This window comes from Gekko japonicus, unplaced genomic scaffold, assembly GCF_001447785.1.
Source record: "Gekko japonicus isolate JY-2015 unplaced genomic scaffold, Gekko_japonicus_V1.1 scaffold393, whole genome shotgun sequence".
In the NCBI taxonomy this organism is placed as follows: Eukaryota; Metazoa; Chordata; class Lepidosauria; order Squamata; family Gekkonidae; genus Gekko; species Gekko japonicus.
Genome location: NW_015177017.1, coordinates 332,591 through 342,261, shown reverse-complemented (window position 1 = coordinate 342,261; position 9,671 = coordinate 332,591).

Sequence of the window (9,671 nt, the reverse complement as noted above, 5' to 3'; positions counted from 1 at the left end):
ATGTCAGGGGTGTGGCCTAATATGTTAATATGTTTCTGCTGTTGGGTGTGGCCTATTAGGCTAATGAGTTCCTGCTGGGCTTTCTCTACAAAAAAAGCCCTGTTTAAAAGGGATGGTCAGTAACAAAAAGGCCGTATCCTAGTACTAGGGAAATGTTCTTTCCACTGAATCGAATCTGGGACCTTGAAGCTGTGTCTTATTCCCACCCACCCAGTGATTTCAAACGCTGGGATTTCTTCTCGTTTTTGCGGAGGAGAACTACTGGGATACTTGGTTAATATAGCAGAGTTTTGCCCAGTCATAGAAATGTGATCCTGAGTGCAGGAAATAAATCTGCCAAGAAGGATATTGCAAAAAAGGTAAACTTGCATTTATTCAGGTAGATCCAGTTCACATTCAGGTTGCAGTCGAAAGGAGAGGGAGGAGCCTAATCTAAAGAGGACTTTCCCCATCAGAGATGGCCAGCTTGTCCGGCATCGTGTGTGTGTGGGAGGATGAGGGCATTGTCTCTACAGGAGAGCCCCGCAAAGACATATGTCTCCGTGGAAGGCCATGTGAAGAGAGGGAGAGGGAAAAAATGATGAGAGGTTAGAGGGCAGCTCCCAGGTCAAGGCAAAGAGAGGGATCTCATTCAAGGAGATAACATCTATACACACTTAGAGTGATGTAGCGCCCCCCAATGACCAGGCACGCTGAGTGGTTCACTCTAGTAAGAACTGCACTCTGAAAAGAGGGAAGGGAGTGAAGGCACAACACAGGAAATCTCAAAGTTGCACAGGAATGTTAAGCTGGAAACTCTTTCTCAGGGGTACCAGTTTGGTGTAGTGGTTAAGTGCACGGACTCTAATCTGGGAGGGACAGGTTTGATTCCCCACTCTTCCACTTGCAGCTGCTGGATGACCTTGGGCAAGCCATAGTTCTGTCAGAGCTGTTCTCTCAAGGACAGTCCTGGAAAGAGCTCTCTCAGCCCCACCTACCTCTCAGGGTGTCTGTTGTGGGGAGGGGAAGGGAAAGGAGTTTGTAAGCCGCTCTGAGACTCCCAGTGAAGGGCGGGGTATAAATCCAATCTCTTCTTCTTCTGTTATTTATTGCAGTTCTCTCCCCAATATAAGGAGCCGCGGTGGCTCAAGTGGTTAAGACGCTGAACTGCAGGCTGTGGAAGGCCAGTAGTTCAGCAGTTCGAGACCCGAGTGTGCCGCATGACGGAGTGAGCTCCCGTCTCTAGTTCCAGCTCCTGCCAACCTAGCAGCTTGAAAGCAAGAAATTGCAAGTAGATAAATAGGTACCGCTTCGGTGGGAAGGGAACAGCGTTCCGTGCGCCTTGGTGCTTAGTCATGCCGGCCACATGACCACGGAAACGTCTTTGGACAGCGCTGGCTCTTTGGCTTTGAAACGGAGATGAGCACCGCAACCCTAGACTCGGACTCGACTGGCTTTTGAGCAAGAGAACCTTTACCTTTATCTTTTACCCCAATCAGAAAGCTCAGGAGGGCACATGTGATTCTCCCTTCCTCTACGTTATCCTCTCAGCAATGTTGTGAGGTAGGTTAGGGTCAGAGAGGCCTAGCGAGGGTGACTACCTGGCTCTGCTCAGTTCCTAAAAACACTTGGCAGGCATCAGAAGAGGTGTCTGTAGGCACCGTGGCACCCACAGGCAGCACATTGGGGACTCCTGGTCTAAGGTCACTGCCCCATAGGTAGTGAATAGTCCTGGTCTAGGGACAGAGGTCATTCTTCTATATTCTGTTGTGTATAGTTTTGATGCCAAAAGTCAATGTGTGCTTTGTGTTTGAATGACGGCAACGTATCTCGTGATGTCTGACATTGCTACTCTATGAAGGGGGGGGCGTTTCTATGTACTGTGCTAGACTGTTCTTTGACAGGAAGCGTTGGAAGAAATTGTATGTAGATGTAAAAGGTTTGAACTTGTTATCTGCAATGCCACGTTCAAGACTTAAACAGGCTGCGGAAAAACTGTAATTTCATCAATGAGAGTGCATTATTATTATTATTATTTACTTTAGATGACCTCCTTCATTCCCACGGTGCCTTTTCATTTGATTAAGGAGATTTGGGGCCCGGTAAAAGATGCGTAATCTCTCATTATAAAATTGTTTTGCGTCTCTGGTGGCCTGGAACGGCTGATATCCAAAAGCGATTGTCCGGCCATATTCTAAGGTTGTAAGGCTACGTCGTTATGTAATCGGGTTTTATTATGTAACCGGTGTTTTAATATGAAAATTACACTTCGGATGTGCATTTCAGCCTCTTCTTGCATTAGGTCACACATCAAATCTGTTGGTTTTCTCAAGTCTCTTATTGCCTTTGCGGATTTCATCATACAAATATACATATATATTCTGTTTCCTCAGCATGCTTGAAATGGGTGACAAAACTAAAAAAACGGGGGGAAACTTAAAAAACAAACTTCGTATTAGCCAATAAGATATCCACCCCCTCTTAGAAGTGGCTCTACCTGCCAAACCCCATATTAAAACATCATTCATAAAAAAGTTGAGAGTAGGGTTACCAGGCCGTGGAAACTAGTTGCCTGGCAACTAGCAGAAGCTTTGGGGGCAGGGACATGGGGGGCTGCATCATCATCTGTGCTATGATGCCACTTCTGGGAAAACCTGGAAGTGACGTTGGGTAGCTCTAGGAACTGGGGTTTTCCCGGAAGTGACATGCAGAGAGCATTGACATTTGTCTCACCACAATTCCAAGTTAGGCTTGCTGGTGGAAGGCATGTCACCATACTGGGAGGTCTAGCAACCTAGTTTAGAGAGATACCAATCTTACCTTTCAAGGCCCTAAACAGCCTGGGACCCTGGGACCTGAAGGGCTGCCTGCTCCCGTACTGTTCACCTCACCAGTTAAGATTCTGTTCCTAAGACCAGCTGTTTGCAGAGGTGAACCAACATACAGCAAGTACCGTGCACAGGTGATTATAACATATAAATAATTTTATGTTTTTGAAAAATATTTTTACAATAATGTCTACATATATAATTAATCATCTTAATCACAACTCGAAATATAAGAGATATCAAAAATATCAAAATATCATCTCCAAGAATCTCAAAAGCGATTGTACAACCTTATAATTAAGAGAGCCAGTTTGGTGTAGTGGTTAAGTGTGCGGTCTCTAATCTGGGAGAACCGGGTTTGATTCCCCACTCCTCCACTTGCACCTGCTGATGTGACCTTGGGTCAGTCACAAGCTCTGGCACAGCTGTCCTTGAAAAAGAGCAGTTTGTGTCAAGAGTTCTCTCAGCCCCACCCACCTCACAGGGTGTCTGTTGTGGGGAGGGGAAGGGAAAGGAGTTTGTAAGCCGCTCTGAGACTCCTTCGGGTAGTGAAGGGCGGGGTATAAATCCAATCTCTTCTCTTCTCTTCTTCTCTGTTAAAAGTTTCAAAAGGGAGGACTCCTTAAAGTCTCTTTAGAACATGTGCTCTGTCTACTTGCCGTGGGTCCTTGTTTGGTTTTGTGGTTTGCAGAGGTGAGGCAGGTGGTGACCAGAGATGGGGCTTTTTCTGTGGGGGCACCTTGCCTTTGGAATTAGTGTTGCCAACCTCCAGGTGGGGCCTGGAGACCCCCCCCCCCCAGCATTACCCCTTTCCGTTTGTCTGCCAGGGGGGGCCTGGAGACCCCCCCCCCCTGGCATTACACCTGTCTGTCTGTCTGTCCGGTTACAGGTCCAGAAACAATTTATTCATAAGTCCGGAAACAAGGCTCAAGGTGATGTACAATTGCACAACTACATTCATGTCAATTAAAAACAGTTAAAACAGTAACAATATAGACAAAATAACAATATCAGATGGCCCTCGATCTCCAGACTACAACGATCAGTTCCCCTGGAGAAAATGGCTGCTTTGGAGGGTGGAGTCTATGGCCTTGTACCTTGCAGAGGCCCCTCCCCTCCACAACCCCCCCTTCCCAACCTCCACCTCCCAAATCTCCAAGTATTTCCCAGCCCAGAGCGCGCAACCCTACTTTGGAATGACCACCCCTTTGAGGCTCACCTGCCTACTGTCTTCAGGTGCCACACCAAAACACTTCTGTTCTGATTCAGACTTTTAACTGAGAGGGTTCCATCTTTTCAAGCTGTTCTAGCCTGTAGACCGCTTCAGGGATTTTGTTTTAGCCAGCCGCAGTGGCTGTTTTTATGCTGCTCTTATGGCCTGTTTTCCTATTGCCAGTACTTAATGTTGCTTTTTATTTGGTTTTATTATATTGTCTTTACTTTGTGAGTCTCGAGTAGGTCTCTGGAGAGGCAGCGTAAACCTTTTCTAAATAAGCCTCTTTAGAAAGCTCCTCCAATTAGGCTTGCCAGCTCCAGTTGGGAAATACCTGTATTGAGCAGAAGGTTGGACTAGATGGCCTGTATTCTACGAGTCTATGCTTTTGGAGGTGGAACCTGAGAAGGGCAGATTTGGGGAGGTACTTCTATGGGGTATATAATGCCATAGAGTCCCAAAGTGGCCATTTTCTCTGGGTGAACTGATCTCTGTCGCCTGGAGATGAGTTGCAATCCCAGGAGATTTCCAGCTACCATCTGGAGGTGGTTAATAACACAAACAACCGTGACGTATTATGAAAATATATTTAGGCTTCAGTTCTGCAGCGGAAGAAAGTTATGTGTTAATTCACGGATTAGTATTGTGTAAGTATTATCCTTATGGCGGGCATTATAGAGTTTTTATGCAAGAATGGGTGATAATGCAAATTGGCAATTTTACTTACTGTTTTCCTCTCTTTCTAGTGATATGTAAACAAGTGTCATCCGTGCAGCATACTCAGAAAAAGCTGTTATGTGAAACGGTTTAGATGCATTTTCCGTCATGTGTTTGCATATGTGTTCATAATGTGATGAAGAAATATATTCACTGCAGAACTGAAGCCTAAATATATTTTCATAATACAACATCATGGTTGTTTTTGTTATTAACTGCATCCTTCCCGTGATCTCTCTGTTGTTTCTACACCATCTGGAGGTTGGCAGCCATGATATTGGGGCCACAATGGAAAAGGCCCTGATTCAGCTGAAACTGGTGTTTCATCCTTTGGGACGTGAAGCTGAGTTGTGTTTACTGATCACTGAATCAGGTGGCACATATAAATGAGAGATTTTCTGTGCAGTGAAATGAAGCAGGGAAGTTAATTCGTCCTTCCAGCTTTTAAAGTAATGCTTATGTGGCACCATCCATATAAATCTGTTGCAGAAACACCCCGCCCCCAAGTCTTCTGGCACTTAAAAGCAGGTTTACTGTAGCATGAACTTTCATAGAATACAGTCTGATTTGTTGGATACTATGAAAAAAGGCTAAAAAGTTTGTAGCTTTTCCGTTTAGAAGATAAATACAACTAATGGTGGGATATGATACGGGTTTATAAGACGATATATGGGGTAGAGACCGTGGAGAGAGAGAACTCTTTTCTCCCTGTCCCCAAACACGACAACTTGGAGGCACCCAATAATGTTGATGGGCAGCAGGTTCAGAAAAGCCTAAAGAGAAATATGCATGTAGGTTCCTGTTTCTTCATGGTTTCTTTTCTGTACCACATGTGTTTGCTCCCTCTAGTGGTCGATTTGATATTATACCAGGTTATGTCCGCGATATCTCCCTGCAGATTTAAACTGCAGATTTCTATGCCGGACATAAATCTGTGTGGTATAAGATTGACCACCAGAGGGAGCAAAACATGTGTGAAACAGAAACCCCCCCCCCCCAAGAAACAGGACCTTACGTGTGAGGAAAATGAGGATGCTGAAAAGCCCATTGAGTGAGCGTCACTGGTCTAAAACCAATAGCTGGGAATTGAGAGCAGCTAGCTTTGGGTCCTGTAGTGCCTTAGAGACAAACAAGAATGGGAGGGTATAAGCTTTCAAGAGTCAAAGCTCCCTTCGTCACAGGAATTGAGAGTACCTGATATGCATATTGTTATAATACTGTAAAAAGGAGCGGCGGTGGCTCAAGTGGTTAAGACGCTGAACTGCAGGCTGTGGAAGGTCAGTAGTTCAGCAGTTTGAGACCCGGGTGCCACATGATGGAGTGAGCTCCCATCTTTAGTTCCAGCTCCTGCCAACCTAGCAGTTCAAAAGCAAGACATTGCAAGTAGATAAACTTCGGTGGGAAGATAACAGCGTTCTGTGCGCCTTGGTGTTTAGCCATGCCGGCCACATGACCACAGAAACGTCTTCGGACAGCGCTGCTCTTCGGCTTGGAAACGGAGATGAGCACCGCAACCCTAGAGTCAGATTCGACTGGCTTTCGAGCAAGGGAACCTTTACGTTTATAATACTGTAACAACTTTCAACTCCCAATTAAAACAAAAAAATTGAAAAGGCCCAAATAGGATGAGGGTGGGGGGATGTTGCTTGGGGACTGGGTTAAGGGAAGTGCAGGGAAGTCTGCCATGTGGAAGCCCCGTTACCACTGTGCTATATTGGCAGTCACATCAACAATGGGGAAACACAGAAGCCTGTCCCTGTACAGATAATGCCTCTGTTGTAGCTCATGAGATTATTGTAGGGTTGTCAGCTCCAGGTTGGGAAATACTTGGAGATTTTGGGGGTGGAGCCTGAGGAGGGCGGGGTTTAGGAAGGACCTAACCAGTGTATTATGTCACAGAGTCTACTTTCCAGAGTGGATATTTCCTCCAGGGGTACTGATCTCTGTTCAGGGCTTTTTTTGTAGAAAAAGCCCAGCAGGGACTCATTAGCATAATAGGCCATACAAAACAGCAGTAACTCATTAGCATATTAGGCCACACCCCTGACAGCACAGCTCATTCACGTATTAGGCCACACCCCCATATTACCAGAAGTGTGGTCATCCTGCCACACCCACCTTTTGCTTCTTATTCTCTTTACCTTGTTTGTTGACAAAACCCAGGGCTTTTTTTTTAAGCAGGAACTCCTTTGCATGTTAGGCCATACACCCCTAATTGTAGCCAATCCTAATGAGTTTCTGCTGTTGGGTGTGGCCTATTATGCTAATGAGTTCCTGCTGGGTGTGGCCAACTTGGGAGCCAGCCAGAACTCCATTCCTGTGCGTTCCTGCCCAAAAATAGCCCTGTCTCTGTTGCCTGGAGATCAGTTGTAACCCCAGGAGATCTCCAGCCACCACCTGGTGGTTGGTAACCCTAGAATATTGCGATGACGAAATCAGGGAGGGGAGAACCTCATACTTTTGCATTAAAAAACCCCCACTTTTAGCATTTTAAGAACAAAACCCAGGGGAGTCTTGAGGATGTGGTCGTTTACCCAAGTACCCCCTGCCTGCCTTGTCATCTCAGTCGCTGGCCCGAATGTTGTCCTCCTTCATCTTTTACGACCTCTAGAGTTCCTCCATGTAGAGCTCAGAGCTTGTTACTGCGTTGCTGAACGAGTGATAAATATGAATGAGGGCTTGATTATAGAGGACGATGAATAATTACAAGATCAATTGAAAGTCTTACAATGCCGGGACCGTAGACTGCTTCATCGGAGAGAGACTGTGTTTTCGGTAGAAGCCCAAATCCACGCAACAGCTTGGTCAAGCAACCACCAACCATATGCGTAGTTCAGATTTAGGATTGCCAGGTCTGGGTTGGAAAACACCTGGAGACTTTGGGGGCGGATCTGGGAGAAGGCGGGGTTTGGGGAGGGGAGGGGCCTCAACGTGGTACGATTCCACACGGTCCGCCCTTCAAAGCAGCCATTTTCTCCAGCATGTACCGGAAGTGACATCACAGTGTCACTGGTGATGACAGGACACGCTGGTATTTGGGAAACTTAATGGCCACATCAATGGCAATGTGATGATATCACTTCTGGTGCGTGCAGGAAGTGACATCACTCCATCGTTGACACCAGATTCTAGGCCTCCCTCCAGCGCCAGTAAGTCCCTCCACTGGCCAATGGATCAGCAGTAGGGGGCTGGGCCCGGAGGTAGGGAACCTCTCACCCCCAGCAAGGGGCTGGCAACCCCAAACACTAGTGGTTTAGTCTGGAACTGCCGCAATTTGGTCATCATGGCCATTTAGGGTTGCCAGGTCCCCCACGGCCACCAGCAGGGGATGGGGGGGTAGGGTTGCCAGATCCAGGTTGGGAAACTCCTGGAGACATGGAGATGGAGCCTGGGGAGGACAGGGACCTCAGTGGGGTGCAATGCCATGGAGCCCACCCTCCCAAGCATCCATTTTCTCCAGGGGAAACTGATCTCTGTAGTCTGGAGATGAACTGTAATTCCAGGGGATCCCCAGGTCCCACCTGGAGGCTGGCATCCCTATGGCCATCTCCACATCTGTCCAATGCCTTTTGGAGTGTTTCCCCCTCCTACTTCCTTACAGCATTGTGGCGTATTTGCGCGTCTCCCGGGGTTTCCCCAGCGTTTATCTGATCTTTCTTAAAGCTACTTTACTGAGAAGTTGGGCGAAAGATCGCAGCAAAGCCAGCATGGTTGCTGTGTGGATAGGAAAACTCAGAATTTCATACCCGCATGACAGTCATTTTCCTTGACGCCGTCCCCGTGGCAGCCACTTCTTCCTTCTGCCACCAGGGGGCTTTTTGTTATTTTTAATCAACAGCTTCATAGGGTTATATCGATCTACCATTATCAGCGCAACCAATTCTGTGAATCCCCAGGTTTCCTTTTTTTTTAAAAAAAGGAAATCTCTGATCCCTGCCCTTGCGGAGGTATGCCTCCCTCCTTATATCGCTAAGGGAGAGGACTAGAGACTTAATTTTTTTAAATTGAAAACTTGGAATTTACATAACGTGTTACACTTACTGCTGTAACAGTATATTGATGAAACAATATGGAATTGCTGATTTTAAAAAGGATGAAAAGCCCTGTGTCTGGGGAAGCGGCTATGGCTGCTGTTGGGGACTGGGGGAGAGAAACCTGCTGTGTGGAAGCCCCATCTTCCCCGTGCTATATCAGCAGCCACAGTGGCAATGGGGAAGCCACTTTCTCCAGTTGAACTGATCTTTGTAATCTGGGGAGCAGTTGTAATCACAGGAGGTCTCCAGCTACCACCCAGAAGTTGGCAACCCTAGGATTTCCTGAGTTTTAAGAAGGAAGACTCCCAGTACTCTAGTGGAGAGACCTTGCTTCAGAAACTTACCTGCCAGTGATATAAGTACTGCCAGGGCCTTCTCAGTACTAGCCCCAATAATGTGGAACAGGCTTCATAAAGAGGTACAGTTGACACTGCGTGGGAAATGCCATACTTAAAAAAAAAATTAACAGTTTTTTGAGAATGGGGAGATTGCAGCTCCATCTCTGTTTTGTTCTGGCGGCATCTATTACGTAAATATGTATTCAGCGGTTCTGAATTGTTCTGCACAGTGCCTCATTGGCTTGGTGCTTTATAAGTAATATTATTGTTTATAAATAAGCCCTACATGGTTTGGGATCAGGATATCTGAAGGATTGAGAGCCAGTTTGGTGTAGTGGTTAAGTGTGTGGACTCTGATCTGGGAGAACCGGGTTTGATTTCCCCACGCCTCCATTTGCAGCTACTGGATGACCTTGGGCAAGCCATAGTTGGCAGAGCTGGTCTCTCAAGGGCAGTTCTCGAAAGAGCTCTCCCGGCCCCACCTGCCTCACAGGGTGTCTGTTGTGGGGAGGGGAAGGGAAAGGAGTTTGTAAGCCGCTCTGAGATTCCAAGTGAAGGGCAG